The following is an 18,858-nucleotide window of genomic DNA, read 5'->3' as shown; positions in this document are numbered from 1 at the left end:
CCACCTGCCGATGCAGGGGACACGGGTTTGTGCCCCGGTCCGGGAAGATCCCACATGCCGCTCAGTGGCTGGGCCCGTGAGCCATGGCCGCTGAGCCTGCACATCCGGAGCCTGTGCTCTGCAATGGGAGAGGCCACAACAGTGAGAGGCCCGCATACCACAAAAAAATAAAATAAAATAAATAGCTGTGAATGGATGATCAGATGGACAGATGAATGAATGAATGAATGAATGAAGCCTTTCCTTTTCTAATAAGAGAAAGTGATGAAGAGAATAGTTGGAAAAAAGTGTGCTGGCTGAAGATGAAGGGAGCAATCTTTTCCTTACTTGAATCACTGTACTTTCCTTAAAACAGTCAGGAAAAAAAAAATTAAGTTGTTGGTTGGTTTTAAATCTTGCTACCTGTGAAATCTTGCTGCTGTGCGCCTCTGTTTTGTTTTCTATCATGGCCTTCTTTACAAGGAATTTGTTATAAAAGAACATTATTCCAAGATATCACTGTACAGAATTCAGTGTCACAAATATTTGTACTTGGTAATGTTCAGTGGGCACAGTCATTTAATCTCCAGTGTAGCTCTCACATGAATGTTATAAGTATTTCTGTTTACCTGGGACATCTGAGCTGGTAGGAAGAATATAGGACTGGAAAGCTGGAGGCTTGGGGTTTGTTCTTATTTGAATCATTACCTATGTATCTAATATTAGGACACTAAACTTTCTATAACTAATTGCATTTAATTAAATGCATCATCTTTGAAATGCGCTGGTGCTTTTTCTGACATTGTACATTGTGTGAAGATATAATGAAATAGCATATATGACAATACTGTAAGCTACTCTACAAAATATGCATGCTGGGCTTCCCTGGTGGCGCAGTGCTTGAGAATCCACTTGCCAATGCAGGGGACACGGGTTCGAGCCCTGGTCTGGGAAGATCCCACATGCCGTGGAGCAACTGGGCCCGTGAGCCACAACGACTGAGCCTGAGCGTCTGGAGCCTGTGCTCCGCAACAAGAGAGGCCGCGACAGAGAGAGGCCCGCGCACCGCGATGAAGAGTGGCCCCCGCTTGCCACAACTAGAGAAAGCCCTCACACAGAAACGAAGACCCAACACAGCCAAAAATAAATATACATAAATAAATAAATTTATTTTAAAAATATACATGCTAAGAAGTATGATAGGAAGGGTAATAGCCAAGGAGTTTGGAGACCTGTAGCTAGCCTTATTAGTACTATTATTATCCACTGTTTCTCTACTGCTCTCTTATCAAACAAAATAAAGCATAAAATAAGGAAGTTAGGCAGCGTGTTATTTTGAGATTCCTTTTAGCACTTATGTTCAGTCTAAGAAATTTGAGTATCTTGTACTCATTAAATTTCTTAAAGACTCCCATTGCTCTTTAATCCTTTCTTCAATTTCATGGGTTGCTGTAGTTCAGTGGCTGTCACAGGCAGTGTTGTCTCTCCTTCTTGTTCCATTGCAGTTATTTTCTGAATGTTCCAGATGTGCACCTTCTACTTTGATATATCTACACATTTCCTTAGAATGGGATGTTTAAAATCTACCCAGGAACCAGTACTCGCTGACAGCTCTTTGTGTTTCCCTCCACAGCTATCCAAGATGACTTCAGTAATTGTATTCTGTAGAGCCCAGCAGGGATTATGTTACCCGAAATATTTTTCTTGCTTCTTGGCTTTTAAATTGATATTCAGAACACCTATTCCCCAGTGTTCAGCCTGAAGGAAAGACAGTTCTGTTTCCCTGCTAATGCTAAACCAAAAAGGTGAATTCCAATTAAACAGTCTAGGAGAGTCTAGTTGAATGGTGAATATTACCATCTTTCAAAGCGAGACCACCTGCCTTTAGGTGGTTTGTGGCTTTCTATTCTTGTGCAATACAAGGGACAGATACCTCACAAGTCGAAAAAGAATGTGGAAAATAGAGACGAAATATGATTTCTTTTCAGGGGAAAAATCACTTCATTCTAGTAGCTGCTTAGTTTTGCTGCTGCAAAAGCAGCTTATTCACAATTGTACTCTCCATTATTAGTTTAAGTGGGCTCTTTGTGGGTGTGTGCAACTTTCATTCAGACCCCTTAATCACTATGTGGAATATTTGTTCTTGGTTTCTTACAAATTGATAAGCATAGCTACAGGGAAATCTGTGTGGAAATTCTATTTTCCAGCCGTTTGGTGGTTTCTCCTTAATTAGGTCTTGGGGTATCTCAGGCTTCACTAATTTGTGTTTAACTGGATGGGAAAAATTCTGGTGGCAGCAGGAACCTTCCTCTGCCCCATAAATTAGAGAATGCCATCATTCAGGCACTCAGGTAAATCTTTTTTAAAAACCTACAGTAAGACTGTTACAGAGATGGTTATGAGAACCATACAGTATTATCCAAACATAGGAACAAAAGTTGTTCTTAATGGGATATTAGTTGCTATCTGTGGATTTGTTCTTACTTGCTGCTTTGCAGCTGCTATTATAGGCAAGAACAAGGGAAGAAATGATGCTCTGAGCTGATGAAAACAGATGCTAGAAGCAGTTATTACCAAGTTGTGGTTAGAGAAACAATCTGAGAAACAATTTTACAAAGTTTCCAGAAGGGTTTGTGCAAGCTACATACAACCAGGAACAATGTAACACACTACAGGAGGATTCAGTGATAAAAGTGACACTCTTCAGACAGACTTTAGTATTTACAAAGAGCTGCAGGGTTAAAAGGCTCTGAACTTTTGAGATGAACAATTTCCTATAAAGAGGTAGTACACCCTCAAGGTTAAGAAGCTGAACTCCAGAATCAGACAGACCTGGCTGATATCAGACCTTAGGCAAGTTACTTGACTCTTTTGGGCCGCAATTTTCTTGTTGGTAAAAAGGGGGTAATGATAAGCTCTTTCTGTTGTTTTGAGAATGGAATTAGATAATGCTTTCCAGGTACATAACAAGTATTTAATAGTATGTGTCAATAAATGGTGCCTATTATTGCTATTGTTACTAACAGGTTGTACCTTGGTGTGGACTTCATTAATCCAGAGTATTTGGTCACAGACTGAGCATATCCAAACACTGTGTAGTACATTATAGCCTAGGACTGACTCAGAAATTGCATTTTGCCAAGAATTTTAAAGAAGGTAGGTTTCACCTTCCAAATGGCTGCAACAATATTTCCCCAGCCCATTTGTTTGATAATATGACCTTGCCACTCCGCCCAAGAGATGGGGGTCTATGTTTTCTTCCCTTGCTTCTGAATGGACTTGTGACTGTTTTAACTTGGACTTGTGAGTGTTTTAACCAATGGGATATGGAGGGAGGGACACCACATGACTTCAGAAACTAGATCAGAAGCAGCAATACAGCTTTCATGTGGTTGGCTGGTCACACTGGGAGCCTGACTCCCCTGAGGCTGCCATGCTGTGAAGAAGCCAAATCACATGAAGAAGACATAGATAGGTACTCTGTTTGGCAGGCTTAATCTTTGAGTCATTCTCACCCAGTCACCAGACGTGTAATTGAGTCTTCAAATGATTCCAGCCCCCAGACATTGAATTATCCCCAGCCTTAGGGTCTTTCTAGCTGAGACCTCAGACATCATGGAACACAGAGAAGCCAGCCCCACTGTGCTCTTTCCAAATTCCTGACCAATTGAAATTTTGAGTGTAATAAAATGGTTGTTTTAAGCCACTGAGTTTTGGGGTAATTTGTTACATAGCAAAGATAACTGAGATAGAAATTTATCCTAGTTTGGCCAGTTCTGCCGACTATGGATTTTCCAACTTTTCTCAATCAATTAGTCATTATATATACCATGTTCCTTTTTATACAAGACACTGTGCTGGAACAGGAATAAGCCAACACAGTCAAATAGAAAATAAACACAGAATAAAGAGTGTTATAGGAATCATATAATTAGAGCTGCATAGCATAGAGTAATTCAGACACGGCCATAGCATAAATTCAAAAAATAAGACTTTACCTTGGACTGAGGCAATCTTGGAGGGCTTCATGTAAAGAAAAGGCTTATAAAGGGCCTTGAATTATAGGTGGGAATTGAATAAATAGAAAAGGGAGAAGAGATAATTCCTGACAAAAATGTGAAAAAAACATAAGATTTTGGAAGAAATGAAATGTGTTCAATGTATCTTAAAATTAATCTGCTAGAGTAGTATTTATCGTATTTATGAAATAATATTTACAAGGAGGAGTGCTTTTAGTTATGTTCCTAATTCTAAGAGAATTACTTAGCACTTTATATAGACTGAATTAACTAGAAATATGTTGATATTAGTGATATCTTAGTTGGGCTAATTTCTGCAAGGTTGATAAGCAAACTCTGCCTCCTATAAAAATATAATTTACAAGTTACTAGAACATACTGAATTTTCCACAAACTGCAACAAATGTGTTATAACTGATGTATAATCTCAAAGTTACATATCAGTAGTCCTTAGAACTGTTAAATTAAATCATGTAATCTAATAGAACAGTGCTTTGCTCTTTTGGGGACACATATTTAAATAGAACCTAAAATTTTGATGACAAGACATAGAATAGATATGGATATAACTTAAATTTTATGGTAACTAATATATAAATATTCACTAAACATCCTCATTTTTTTTTTTGAAAAGCTTTTTTTTTTTTTTTTTCTGGGTCTCTATGATGGTTTGTCTGATCAATGAATATGGGAATGAATTTCACCTAGATTTTTTTTTTTTTTTTTTTTTTGGTTCACGGGCCTCTCACTGCTGTGGCCCCTCCCGTTGCAGAGCACAGGCTCCGGACGCGCAGGCTTAGTGGCCATGGCTCACGGGCCCAGCCGCTCCACGGCATGTGGGATCTTCCCGGACCGGGGCACGAACCCGTGTCCCCTGCATCGGCAGGTGGACTCTCAACCACCGCGCCACCAGTGAAGCCCCATCTTCATTTTTTTAAACAAGAAGGAATGGCTAACCCAGGCCTTTGCATTCTCAAGGCCCCTGTGACAACTTCTCATTAAGTTCTTTTGAGAGGTATGGACTCTATGTTAACTATAATTTTAAATTTTGGAATTAAAAATTTTCCAGAATCTGCTTCAACATAATTAGTGGCTGGAGTGCATCACTTTGTAAATAGCAGATTCTCCTGCTGAACAGCTCAGCTTCCTTCCTGCTTTTGCTGATATTGGGGCCACGTGATCTCTCTTTAAATTCTTCCGTGTGATCTTAGTTCTACCCTGTGGAATAGAGCAGAATAACATGCGGCCTTCTCCTACATGACAAGCATTCAATTGCTTGAGGGCGGCACCCATACAAGCTCTGCATCTTCTCTTTTCTTGGCTAATAACCCCATGTTCTCTCATATGACCATCTTTCCAGACCTTTCTTCATCCTGTTGTCCTCAGAATCGTTTTCAGAATGTCTGTCTTAAAATGTTGCCCAGAATGATTATAATGTTCTAGCTGTTGGGAGAAATGCCTTGATTTTCAGACAGTAAATGTTTACATTGATCTGAGTCTAACCACTGGCAAGTGAGGGTTTATTTTTTCAATATTGAAGAAAGTATTTTATGACAATTAATTTGGTGGTGTAAAAACATTCTTCGGCTTGAACGTCCCCAAATTTATAGAAACTTTTTTTTTTTTTTTTTTTTTTTTTTTTTCCGGTATGCGGGCCTCTCACTGTTGTGGCCTCTCCCGTTGCGGAGCACAGGCTCCGGACGCACAGGCCCAGCGGCCATGGCTCACAGGCTTAGTTGCTCCGCGGCATGTGGGATCTTCCCGGACCAGGGCACGAACCCGTGTCTCCTGCATCGGCAGGCGGATTCTCAACCACTGCGCCACCAGGGAAGCCCTATAGAAACTTTTTAATCCAAAAGAATCTTTGAAGCTTCAGCATTATCTCAGACTTTAGGTAGATTTCGTTGGGAGATTTTCTGGCTCAAATGAATCACCTAGCTCTTCCTTGATCTAGAGCTTTCTCCTTCAGGTAACCTAGAGTCTCCATTATGGCCCCTGATACATAGTATACCTGGCTCTGCCAATGACAGACAGGTCAAGATATGCCTGCAGTATTAATTTTGACTATTCCAGTGTTGTGCCACTAGCTACATATGTCCATTTAAAATTGAAGTTAAATTATGTAATTAAAAACAAATTAAATTAAAAATTCTATTCCTCAATTGCACTAGTCACACTTAAGTGCTTGACAGTCACATGTGGCTGGTGACTACTGTATGGGAGAGCACAGCTACAGAGCATTTCTTTCATTGCAGAAAATTCTTTTGGACAGTGCTGCCCTTTAACTTCACTCATGCCACTTAGATAAAAACATGGAGTATGTGAGAATTTTTTAATACATAAATGGAAAATAATATGATAAAATGGATCTGGGCATAGTCGTTTCTAACATTAACTATTTTGTTATATTATATAATATCTAGTCCAGTGTTTTACCAGAGATGCCTAGTAATTAAGAATTTAGGCTTTGGAGACAAGCCGTCTGAGTTCAGGTCCTGCCTTCACCATTTTTTAGCTGTGTGGGCGAGTTATTTAACTAAGGTCCTAGTTTCCTTAACTGTAAAACAGACTGAATGAGTTTCTGAAAGTGATTGTTAAGGTCAAAGGTGATAAGGCTTGTAAAAATACTTGTACATTTTTCTAGCACAGTGTCTAACACTTATAAGCTATCCACATAAACATAAGGCATCACTGCTATTACTATTTATAGAAATGTAATTTTTAGCCCAAAGTACTAATCACAGAATGTGTGCATAAACAAGATGTAGCACTTTATTAAATGAATTGGGTTTGATAGGAAGCAAGCGTAAAGCAAATTCATTCTTTCCCATTCCTGTCCCTTTAATCCCATTCTCCTGAATTGTTCTTTGCTTCCCTTGGGTGCAATTGAGGCTGACTCCATAGCTTTTCATGTGATGTAAGTATCATTCCCAGGGAATTAAACAGTCTAGTTCAGTTCAGTACATGAGTTTAATTTCTCATCTCATTCAACTCATCTCATTTCTGGCTAAAACTCTGAAATGGAAAGGTGGGTTTGGGTGGTCTCTTTCCCCCTTCTTTCCAGTTCTGGTACTCCTTCCTCATTTACTAGGCTGCTTCAGGATTCTCTGGAGTTGGGGAGGGGGAGGATGGGTGGGGAAAATATACACACTGGTAAGGTCTTCCCTAGCTCTCTCGGCTCTCCACTATCTCTGATGTGGCAGACGTGCCAATACCGGCACATGGTGAGGTTTTGTGAGTAATTAGGAGTGCCCCACAGCCGTGGCTTGTCCATTTGCAGGTCCCTGACACCGTGGTGTCTCCAGCAGTCAGTCATTTACAGTTTCCTCCCCAGCCTCTGACTTCCAGACGCACCTCAGATTCTCCCTGGGGGTGTCACGGCATCCTTGCAGGTGAGCTTTATATTCGGGGTTCATATAAAGATGATTAAAGCTCAGCTCTCTTTGACAGAATCCATATTTGGTCTTCAGAATACATACACTTTTGTCCCACCATTGAGGAGAGAACAGTCAACTCCATTATAGTCTTCTTTTCTCACGCTGCTGTCAGGAGAATCACGAGTTCATGTTTAAAGTTTTTCTGGTGTGAGTCAGATACAACAGGCCATGTCACCTAACTTTCAGGCGACACCGGGATAGCTCTCCTGGTGTGACTCTGAAGCCTTCTCATTTAGTTTGGTTGCTGGGGGGTAGAAGCACTTCCTTCCTCTACACCTTTGTGTGTTGGGCAAGAGGGATGCATAACCTGCTGACAAGCCCTTTTGAGGAAATCTTCACCACCCACATTCTTTAAGTAGAGGTGGTGAGCGAGACTCCACCATCGTGTGTGTCGGGAGCTCACGCACCAAGTTTTACAGTGTCTTAGCCTTGAGTTAATGATCTCCACTCAACTGGTTTTGGCCTAATTATACTCAGCACTTGGGCTGCCACTAAAATTCTAGGACAAGAGGACAATTGATTTAACATTCTGTTCTAATTGTGCTCATGGAGGTTGTAAGATTGATGCTTAGGCAAAGTAGAAAGCAGTTGGTTTTCAGGGATTCAGAAGTCATCACTTAGTGCTCAGGATATAGCTGCTGACTAGTACTTCAGTGTATTTAGACAAGGAACCAGGGAAAGAAGGATTTCAAGAGGGTCATACACATTGCATGGTGATCAATGGAAGGCTACAGGGTTTCTTGGTAAAGACCTTTTCTTCTTTATAACTTTTTTTCTTTACTGTGGCAATCTGTCTTTTAATGAAGCTGCCCCTGAACTCTGGCTTTTCATTGTTAGATTGGTCTGGGCATTCATCTCTATTTCACTGATCACACTGGGTGGTAAAAGAAATGTTGATCTAGTGACAAAGAAAAATGACCTGTTCTATTCCTTGGCCATAACAGTTTCTGAATGTAGTACTTCTGTTAGTCTTGACTCCTTCCCTGTCTATGACAGGGATACCATGCTCCACTGTCCTTTATTAACCATTTTCTTATTTCCCAGAGATACAGCCTGGGAGTTAGGTGACCCTCCCAATTAATGATCATTCTGGTCACACATAAAAAGAACATAAAAATGGTGACATAATATATAATATTTATAATATATAAATAATATTTAAAGTACAAAGTGACAGTATTAGTAATGATAGTCATATTAAGCCAGAGATACTTTAATATATACAGAATGAGTAAACAATAATAGTAAATCTCCACTGATTTGGATAAAATGAATATAGTAACCAAATTAATAAAACCATCGATACCTTCTACTTACAATATAGTTATATTACTTTTATGTAAATTATTCTATGGTATTTAGAAACAGTTTGCTCTTTTAAATAGGTAACCATTTACTTTGCGACATTCTACTTTTTTTGTTTAAAATGCCAGCATTTTTTCTTAAGAAAAAAGATACATTTCAACTAATTTTCAAATTGTTTTGTTAAATCTGTGAAGATTTTCTGTACTTGATACTCATCATGGGGTTAAAAAAAATGCATTTAGGGACTTCCCTGTTGGTGCAGTGATGCAGAATCCGCCTGCCAATGCAGGGGACACGGGTTCGAGCCCTGGTCCAGGAAGATCCCACATGCCGTGGAGCAGCTGAGCCCCGTGCGCCAGAACTACTGAGCCTGCGCTCTAGAGCCCGCGAGCCACAACTACTGAGCCCCGTGCCACAACTACTGAAGCCCGCGCGCCTAGATCCCATGCTCCGCAATGAGAGAAGCTACCGCAATGAGAAGCCGGCGCACCACAATGAACAGCCCCCACTCGCTGCAACTAGAGAAAGCCCACGGGCAGCAATGAAGACCCAACACAGCCAAAAATAAATAAATAAATGCATTTAAAATCATCTCATTAACTCTTAAGAAAATGAAACTGGATGTTTATTTATCCATTCTTTTTGGGTGTGTGGGACGGTTCAGCTAAGCTCAATGGTTGTGCACAATTACGGAGACTCTCGCCAGGGCTCAGTGATGTACTCCACAAGCTTCCACTCCCTATGGCTTAACTTCAGCAGGGGGCACTTATGCCCCATGAGATCCTGTGCCAGAGCTCTAGAATTTCATCATTGAAAAGACTTTCAAATCTGGAACTAAACCCACATGAAACCAGATGCAGGCTACTGGAACAATAACTGGTTTTGTGTGTCTTCTCTGTAGGGATTCCTGCTGACTTCATAGGTCATCACCTTCGGGGGCTTTCCTGACCAAACATATCATTTGTACAGAGTAATGTCAAGGCTTAGAAGCCATGGATATTTGGAAGCAACTAACTAATACCAGACTCTTGACTAACAGTACATAACGGATCATTATGCAATCTTCAACCCAACCTAGGGTATGAAAGATAATTTGAGCTTTTAAAATAAAAATTAGCTATACAGGTTTTCTAGAGAGAAGATTTAAGACTTAATAGCAGAGATGAATCCAACCGTCTGCTGAGTGTGCCGATCTCTGTTGTGTTTCTTTGGCATTTTTCTCGCGTGTTTCTTCTGACGTGCAAACCAAGCAGTAAAAGCATAATATTGATCTCAATCTTTTATACCCTTAGGAGAGGACCTTTCCATTCTTTTATTGTTTTTGCAAGCCTGTGATTACAAGGCTTTGACATTTAGGTAAAAGTAAATGCTACAGCAGAAATTGTATGTTAATGATTTTCCAAGACCTAAGTATTTAATAGTCTGCCTATGTTTTCCATGCTTGAATGAGATTGTGTGAGAATATTATATTACTTAAAAAAGAATCCTCATATAATGGCGTAAAATTCTTTTCTTCTTTTTCTAGGCTGTTAGTTAATTTCTCGTATCTTTAACAGAGCCACATTTTAAGAATGGGACTTTTTTTTTCTAAATTTATTTACTTATTTATTTTTGGCTGCGTTTGGTCTTCATTGCTGCAAGCGGGCTTTCTGTAGTTGCGGCGAGTGGGGGGCTAATCTTTGTTGTGGTGCGCTGGCTTCTCATTGCGGTGTCTTCTCTTGTTGCAGAGGACAGACTCTAGGCATGTGGGCTTCAGTAGTTGTGGCTCGCAGGCTCTAGATCCCAAGCTCAGTAGTTGTGGCGCACAGGCTTAGTTGCTCCGTGGCATGTGGGATCCTCCCAGACGAGGAATTGAAAGAATGGGACTTTTCAATGCCTATCTTTTATTGCTAAGAGAGGCAGAATTGCGTAGTCATTAAGAATGTAAACTCCATAGTTCTCCACTTGCCTTTGGATCTTGGCTTTCCCACTTAGTAATGATGTGATCTCATCAGTAAAATGAGGAAAATGATGGTATTCACTTTCCAGAATTCATTCATTCTACAAATACTTGTTGAACGTCATCTGTGTGCCAGAAAGTTTGCTAACCACCCAGAATACAAAAGTTAGCGACACCACAGGGTTATTGCCTTTCTGGAATTTACAATTTCGTATAGAAATGTTGTCTCCTGATGATCAGTCCACTTGGTTTTATTCTAAATTTAGTAATGAGTTTAGATTTGCTTAGTTGTTTAGACTCTGGTCATCGATAACAGATTAAACTCTTTAGAGTGAATGGATATGAATACACTAACTCATTTAGCAATAGGTTGGGTGGAATAATATACAAAAACTTAAAACAAACTTTCAGCTGTAAAATAAATAAGTCACAGGGACGTAATGTACACATAAGGAATATAGTCAATAATATTGTAGCGTTGTATGGTGTCGGATGGTAACTGGACTTACTGTGATTATTTCATAATGTATAAAAATATTGAATCACTGTGTTGTACACCTGAAACTAGTATAACATTGTATGTTAAGTATAACTTTAAAAAAAAGATTACTGGGGCTTCGCTGGCGGCACAGTCGTTAAGAATCCACCTGCCAATGCAGGGGACGCAGGTTCGAGCCCTGGTCCAGGAAGATCCCACATGCTGCGGAGCAGCTGAGCCCCGTGTGCCACAACTACTGAGCCCACGCATCACAACTACTGAAGCCCGTGTGCCTAGAGTCCGTGCTTCACAACAAGAGAAGCCACCACAGTGAAAAGCCCGCACACCGCAATGAAGAGTAGCCCCCACTTGCTACAACTAGAGAAAGCCTGCTCGCAGCAACAAAGACCCAACGCAGCCAAAAATAGATAAAATAAATAAATTTTAAAAAAGATTACTTACACCTACATCTAACGCCTACTAGTTGACATCTAGTAGGATGTCAACTAAAGAGTAAATATGGGTGTATAATCTAAAACAAAACAAAACAAAAAAACCCCAGTATACTCCTGAGCCTTATTACATGTTTTGGTTTGAGCATTACCAGGTTGCAAACTGTCTTTTTGGTGTGTGCACAATAAACTTTTACTAATCACTAAAACAAAACTGAAACCAAACCAATACCACCCCCCACCAGAAAAAAAAAAAACAAGGAAAAAAAAGGATAGAAAGTGAGATTGGAGATAGAAAGTGAGTGTTATGGGTAGAAGAGTAAATAAGATATTAGGAGGAACTCATATGGATATTATGAGTGAATTTGCAATTTGTTATACAGAGAAGTTATGAGGCAAGCATTTGAGAGATATGAGGTCTATATTGTCATGGCAAAAATGAAAACAAATATTCTTTTGATCTTGGCAGGCTGAAATTAAAAGAGAATTGAGTAGTCAAGATCACAGAGTGTCTAGAAGTATATCTTTTTATTTTAAGCAGTACATTTGGAAACAAAAAATAGAAATCTATGTGTAAAGAAGGAGAAGACTATAAAAAAGTAAGCTTTTCATGAAATCAGCTGCTTGATAAGTTAGAAAAAAATTAAAGAATATTAGTGATTTCTTAAAAATTCATATAATTCTGAGTTATATTACATTTCACATTCAAAAACTTCTTTCTGCTTCTTTCCCAAGCCAGGTCTCCACCAAATAACTTAAATGATATAAAGCTATTCCCTGAACCATTCAGACATTGTATCATAATTATTAAGTATATGCAAAATTTAAAATATAGGAGTATAAATCATAATTTTAAAAATCAAATTATACTCCTTAAAGTAACTTATTATTAAAAATAATTCCAATATATTTTAAAGTAATTTTAAGAGAATCAAGGAACTTACTATTTAAACATAAAACAATGTGAATCCTATTAGAGATTCAAAATAATTTTAAGTGAATAAATTTGTTTTATATATTCAATATTTAGAGGAGTAAACCACTAGTATTCTTTTGAACAGTAATTGGAGAATTGTGAAGGTACTTAATTGCAAATACTATATTTGAAGAGCTTTTCTTTTCTAGAAGCACTCTGCTTCTGTTGCTTCTATGGAACTATTTTGCTGGGGAAAGAGCCCTGCAATTCCAAGCTCCCTCTCCTCCCCTTCTTTTCCCTTTCCCTCCCCCTCCTCCCTTACACAAACAGGCAGCCCTGGCTAATTACACTGCCTCTCAAGAAGGAAAAGGCTACAGCCTCCCAGATATCAATTACAAACCCTGGTTAGGACTGTGGCCTCTGCTGAACCCCATTAATTCTCCAGACTGCTTAAACATCATCAATCAAAAAAAAAAAAAATCAAATTGTGATACTGAACAGTAAACTCTTCTTAGCTGGGAAAGTATAGGGATGGTAATATGGTCATTAGACAGTTGCTGCTGTAGGATTATGTGTGCTACGATACAAAATTGAGAGGGTCAGAATCACTATTTGTTGGTACTTTGAAAGCCTGGGGAATACTTGGTTATGTGTTGTATATATATATATGCCCAACCTGCTATTTAAGATCCAGCTCAAATGTTCCTCCACCAGGAGTCCTTGATGGATCTCTCCAGCTATTCCTGGTGACTTAGCACTTTCCACATTGTTTTACAGTTATTTGTGAGCACACCTTACCTACCTGCCCTAGACTTCTTGAGGGTAGGATCTCTCTCTGATTCATCTTTCCAGACTTTATAGGAACTGTAACAGTAATTGCATAAAAAAGACTCATCATAAATATGTATTCAGTGAATGCTTAAATTAAAAGATCTGTTACAAATAAGATTTGGGGGAAAATGCAAATGTTTTATTTGTCCTTCATGGAACTAGTTATTTGTTGCTGTATAACAAATTACTCCAAAATTTAGCAGCTTAAAGCAACACACATTTATTATTTCTCAGTTTCTGTGGATAAGGAACTCTGGCATGGCATAGCGGGGCTCTCTGAATGCGGGAATTAAAGTGTCACTGAGGACTGAGACCTCATCTGAAGGCTTGACTGGGGAATGCTGTTGGACTGAGACCCTCAGGTCCTTGCTGTCTGTTGGCTGGACACTCCTGCAGTTTCCTGCCACATTGGCTTCTCCAGCATGAAAGCATTTTTTATGGAAGCATATAAGCTGAGAAGTCAAGAGATAGAATCTATTCGTAAGGCAGAAGTCACAATCTCATGTAACCTAATTACAAAACTGACACCCACTCACCTTTGCCATATTCTGTTGGCTAGAAGTGAGTCATTGGTCCCATTCACATTCAGGTGGAGAGGATTACACAATGGCATAAATACCAGGAGGTAGGGGTCCCAGGGGTCATCTTAGAAGCTGCCTACCACATTTACTGAAATGTATACTATGCAGTCAAAGAGTTCTTTGCCCTTCCTTATACTATAACTTGCTTTACAGTAAGTAAACTCAGACTTCTAAGTTTACAAAGCTTGTCAATTCTTTGAGGTCCAAATCAAATACTACCTTCTTACTAATGTCTTCTTGGATTCCTCCTTTTTTTTATAAACCCATAATAGTTTGTGTCCTTTCTCATGGCTCACATTTAATTCTGAATTCACCAGGATAAATATGGTCAGTCCACCTTTGCCTGCCATAATTATTTTCCTATCGACAAGGGTAAAAGCATAAAACATCAAGATCAGAAGACTTATTTTCTAAAGGCTATGTCTCTTGCAGGCAAATAGTACTATAGCTTGAGTGAAAAGATAATAGATAATGGGAGATAAATTTCGGAGGACCTATTAGAGCTGAGTGAATATTGTCATGTGTCTTACAAAATTTAGGATTAAAAGTAATAACCCAGAAGAGACATCTAACACAGTACTTGGCATACAAAGGGAGTTCAGTCAATGGTTGGTGCCTTCTTTTTTACTCTTCTTTTCCCCCCTTCCCAATATTCCCCCTCCCAACACATACACTATTTGGAAATGCTGCTTGAATTATAATATCAGGATTTGTTAAGTCATTTATTGACTTAAGTTTCCAAACAATTATTGAGCATCTCCTAGTACCAGGCAGTACTCTAGACATTAGGGATACATAAGTGAGCAAATGGAAAAAAATATCTTTTCTTGCAGTGGAGCTCGCATTTTAGTAAAGGGAACCAGACATTAACCAATTGTGGCAGATGGTGACAAGTCCTATAAAGAAAAATAAAGTGAGGAAGGAGATAGAATGATGAGGTGGATACTGTTTTATACAGGATGATGCAGTGATATTTAAGTATAAACCTGAAGGAAGTGAGGGAATTAAACTATGTAAATATTTGGTGGAAGAGAGTTCCAGGAGGAGGGAAGAGCAATTACAAAAACCTTACAGCAGGAGCACGATTGCTGCTAGAGGAACAAGAAGGAAGCCAGCAGAGCTAGAATAGAATAAACCAGGGGAAACTATAAGAGATAACGTTAGATAGGTAGCTTGGGGGTAAAGAGTTAGGTAGCATAGCAGGTCACGTATGATCCTGTACTTCGTAGCAAGACTAGGGCTTTTAGCCTCAGTAAGATAGGGAATCATTGGAGGGTTCTCAGTGGAATATTATGGTCTGACAAATATTTCTAAAGGATCTCTCTAGCTGTCATATAATGAGTAGAATTTAGGAGGCAGGGATGGAAAGAGAGAGACCAGTAAGCAAGTAGGCTATTGCAACACCCCAGGGAATGGTGATGAAAGTTTGGAGTAGAACCAACAGGATTTTCTGATTGATTTGATATGGACTATAAGAGAACAGGAGTAGTAAAAGATGACTCTGAGATTTTTGGCCTAGATGACGAGAAGAATGGTGTCACCATTGTCTGAGATGGAGAAGACTTTGGGAGGAACTGATTCAGCAGCAGGAAGAATCAATAGTTTAGTGTTGGACATGCTAAGGTTGAGGTGTCTACTGAACGTTTAAAATGAGATTTCAAATGGAGTTTAGCTTTATGGAGTTCAGGAGAGAAGTTGTGTTCTAGAGATGTAGATTTGGGAGTCATCAGCATGTAGATGGTATTTAAGAGGTCAAGCAGGGACTAGATGTGGACAGAGAGGAGAAGAGGTCCTAGGGCTCAGTCCTGGAGCTATCCAGTGCCAAGAAGGCCTCATGTATCCAGAATGGTGTGTCCTATTTCACTGATTCTTTGGCAGAGGTTCAAGCTTATTGTTCTCCAGAGGAGAAGGGCTCGCTGCCCACTCAGTCTGCTGATGGGAGGTCCTTTCTCATGGGAGAGTGGAATCAGAGTATGGCGAGAAAGAGCCGGAAGTAAAACCCTCAGCCGAGGAAACCAGTAGAGGGGAATTATGCTGGGTCACTGTAAGATTTGTGTAAAGATCAGCTTCAGGGGCTGAAGTGGAAACAAATACCCATCAGCCTCTTAGGGAGAAAGGGCCATCTTCCCAGCTGAACCCCTACTCCTACATTTTATTCTGGCAGTATTCCAGAGAACTAGAAGTTGTAGACAATAAAAAGGCTAAAAATTAGTAATAAAACAGAAAAAAAAATAAGATTGGGCAGTTCAGTAAAGACTAAATGATATTGGAAACTAGGTTAAATAATTGACCCCTTTTCTGCAAACCACTTTCCCCCACCGCTGCCCACCAAAGAACATAAGATAAAAGAAACGGGAAGGCAGCGAGCAAACCATGAGGTAAGAACAATTAAGATAAAATAAAATTTAAAACTAAGGGTCAGAGAGAATAAAAGAATAACCCAAACAAGCTAAAGTGATAAAAAAAAAAAAGAAAGTAAACAATGATTTCAAAGCCCAAGAGGTTAGCTAAATTCAGCTAACCAGCTGAATTCACTAAACAGTAGCACAAGTTCCAAAGATCAACCCGATTTCCTTAAGCTACAGCCGAAAAGCCTGTAACACATTTCTTCTTTAATGGCCTGGCCTCGGCAGGCAGCTGCCAGCTGGGCAGAAGAGGGGCCCTGACTTTTTTCCCCATACCTCTTCTCTCTAATTCCTGGCAAATTTTTTCTTTGATTCTGTAGCTCCTTGTCTCCCTGCTCTTCCACAGGAATGTGTATCAGGTAGCCATCTCTCTCTATTGTGATTCTACCCTCTGGCTCTAACTGGTGGAGTAGAGGTAAGCACCTGACCCAAGTTGGATCATTCAGAGTCTCTTTCCTAGAAATCTGGATTTGTGACTGAGACCCACTCAGTTAGGGCTGGCTTCTTTAATAGTAATAACAGTAGTAATAAATAATATTTATTGAAGATATATATGCTAGACATTGATCTTTAAATATGGTTTCTTGGTTAAATTTCTTAATAACCTTATGAGGTAAGTGCTATTTTTGAAGAAACTGAGATCAGAGAGGTTGACTTGTCCAATGTCACACAGCCTAAATGGCAGAATTAGGATTTAGACTCACATCTGTCTGACCCTGGAGCTCATGATCTTAGCTTTCATGCAGTACGGTCTCTTTTAAACAGAGAGGATAGAAACTTGGGAACCATGGGATGGCTGTGTTTTGCCCACGTGAGCAGAGAGCAAAGAATGAACTGATGCTAAAGTGCATATAGGAGCCAACGTGAGAGAGGGAGATCCCTGAGCTTCTCTTTTGAGTCTAGGCTCTATTCTATGACTACGAGTCACAAACCACCCCTGCTTCCCCATAATAAATGTTTCTTTTGGGGGCTTAAGCTATCAGTTGAATTTCTGGAACTTGCAACCAACAATTCTAACTAATTCTAGTGCCATTCCTTGATGTGGGCAAGGGAGGACCTCAAAGGTCCAAGCTTCCCCCTTTGCCGTGCTTTTCCTGCTTGCTAAAGAGAAGTGGCCTCTCCTCTTTGGCTCTAAGTCCCCTTTCTCTGTCACTCTTTTCCCAAACTGTGGGCCTTTGAGTAAGACGATTAATAGTCGTGTGTGTGTGTGTGTGTGTGTGCGCGCGCGCGCACACACACACACACACTTCTAAAGCACTTTACATATTTTGCAAATGATGGATCTTAATAAACTGCTTGTTTAGGTAAATTGATATGATAATGTCTATATATTTCCTTATATAAATGTGCTTTCTTCCTAAAGTATGTACTTGGGAATGATTAAAAGTGTATCTTCCCAGAATCAAAAGGTCATATATTACATGATTTTATTTATATGAAATATCCAGAACAGGTAAAACTATAGAGACAGAAAAAAGACTGGTAGTTCCCAGGGACTGGAGGAAGTAGCAGAATGGTGAATGTACTTTATTCCCTCAATTGTTCACTTTGTAATAGTTAATTTTATGTTATGTGAATTTCAACTCTATTGTTTAAAAAATTAACAATAAGAAATCCTAAGTTCTGGAAGGGGAAAAAAAAAAAAGGCTATCTTCCATTTAGATGGTACCTATTTGAGCCTGAAGTCATCATGTTGAGAACTCTTTCTGGGTATGGAGGCAGGGGCTTCCTGACCGCTGTCTTGTTACAATGCTTTCTTCATCTGAAATAAAGGAGTCAGAACTCTCATCAAGAGAGCATGGCATAGCAAGACTTACTTTGTCCCATGCCCACAAGATAATCTATGTGAATTATAGCCAAAGACTTGAAGAGAATGGGGCTGGTCTCTAGTCTTTAAAAATGTATCTCACATGTTGTCTTGAGAAGTTCTGTGGGGTCTCCGCCTTGTCATCTCTATTGCCTAATAGAGAAGTGCATCTCTTAGTTCAGTTGAGGAACTTTTCCTTTGGAAAAGGAAAAGTACATGTACAAAAGTACAAACATGTACTTTTCCTTTTCCTTGGAAAAGGAAAAGTACATGTTTTTGCCCCGCTGCAAATAATCTGAGATATAAAATGGGAGGTAGGTAAACCTCAGGGGAGGGTCAGATAGTGTCATTACTGCTTGAAAATGATAATCTTTCTATTGGTCCTTCTAGGGTAAAGGCAGTCTGAAATCTCTGCTTAGAACTTGAACAACAGTGAAGGAGAACACCTTTATCATCAAAGGTAAGAAGCCAATGCTGGTGACTACTTAATGTCATCTTATGTATAAAACAAAGAAATGTTACTAGAAAACCCTACTTCTGGGTGCCTGTCTCTTAGAGTTCAATTTTTTACACATTAAATTATAAAAGGAATGATTTACTACTTTTTGACCCTGGCAGGGAAAAAGAACCTTCCTTTACTTTTGTATAAACATACTCCTAAAGTTATTCCTTTGTCAGTGTTCTTGGAAATTCCTTATTTACAGAGTTC

General features: G+C 39.4%; 1 long non-coding RNA gene across 1 annotated transcript in view; it reads left to right on the top strand.

Moving 5' to 3' along the window:
- LOC136792278 (uncharacterized) overlaps positions 1-18,609 on the top strand; it is a 171,653-nt gene extending 153,044 nt beyond the window's left edge. Inside the window, exon 3 of the long non-coding RNA XR_010835842.1 lies at positions 18,540-18,609. This is a non-coding gene — a long non-coding RNA (uncharacterized lncRNA). The remainder of the gene's footprint in view (positions 1-18,539) is intronic.
- Positions 18,610-18,858: the final 249 nt, after the last annotated feature.

The sequence above is a fragment of the Kogia breviceps genome, chromosome 12, assembly GCF_026419965.1.
Source record: "Kogia breviceps isolate mKogBre1 chromosome 12, mKogBre1 haplotype 1, whole genome shotgun sequence".
NCBI lineage: Eukaryota > Metazoa > Chordata > Mammalia > Artiodactyla > Physeteridae > Kogia > Kogia breviceps.
This window is presented reverse-complemented; position numbering and strand designations above follow the sequence as displayed.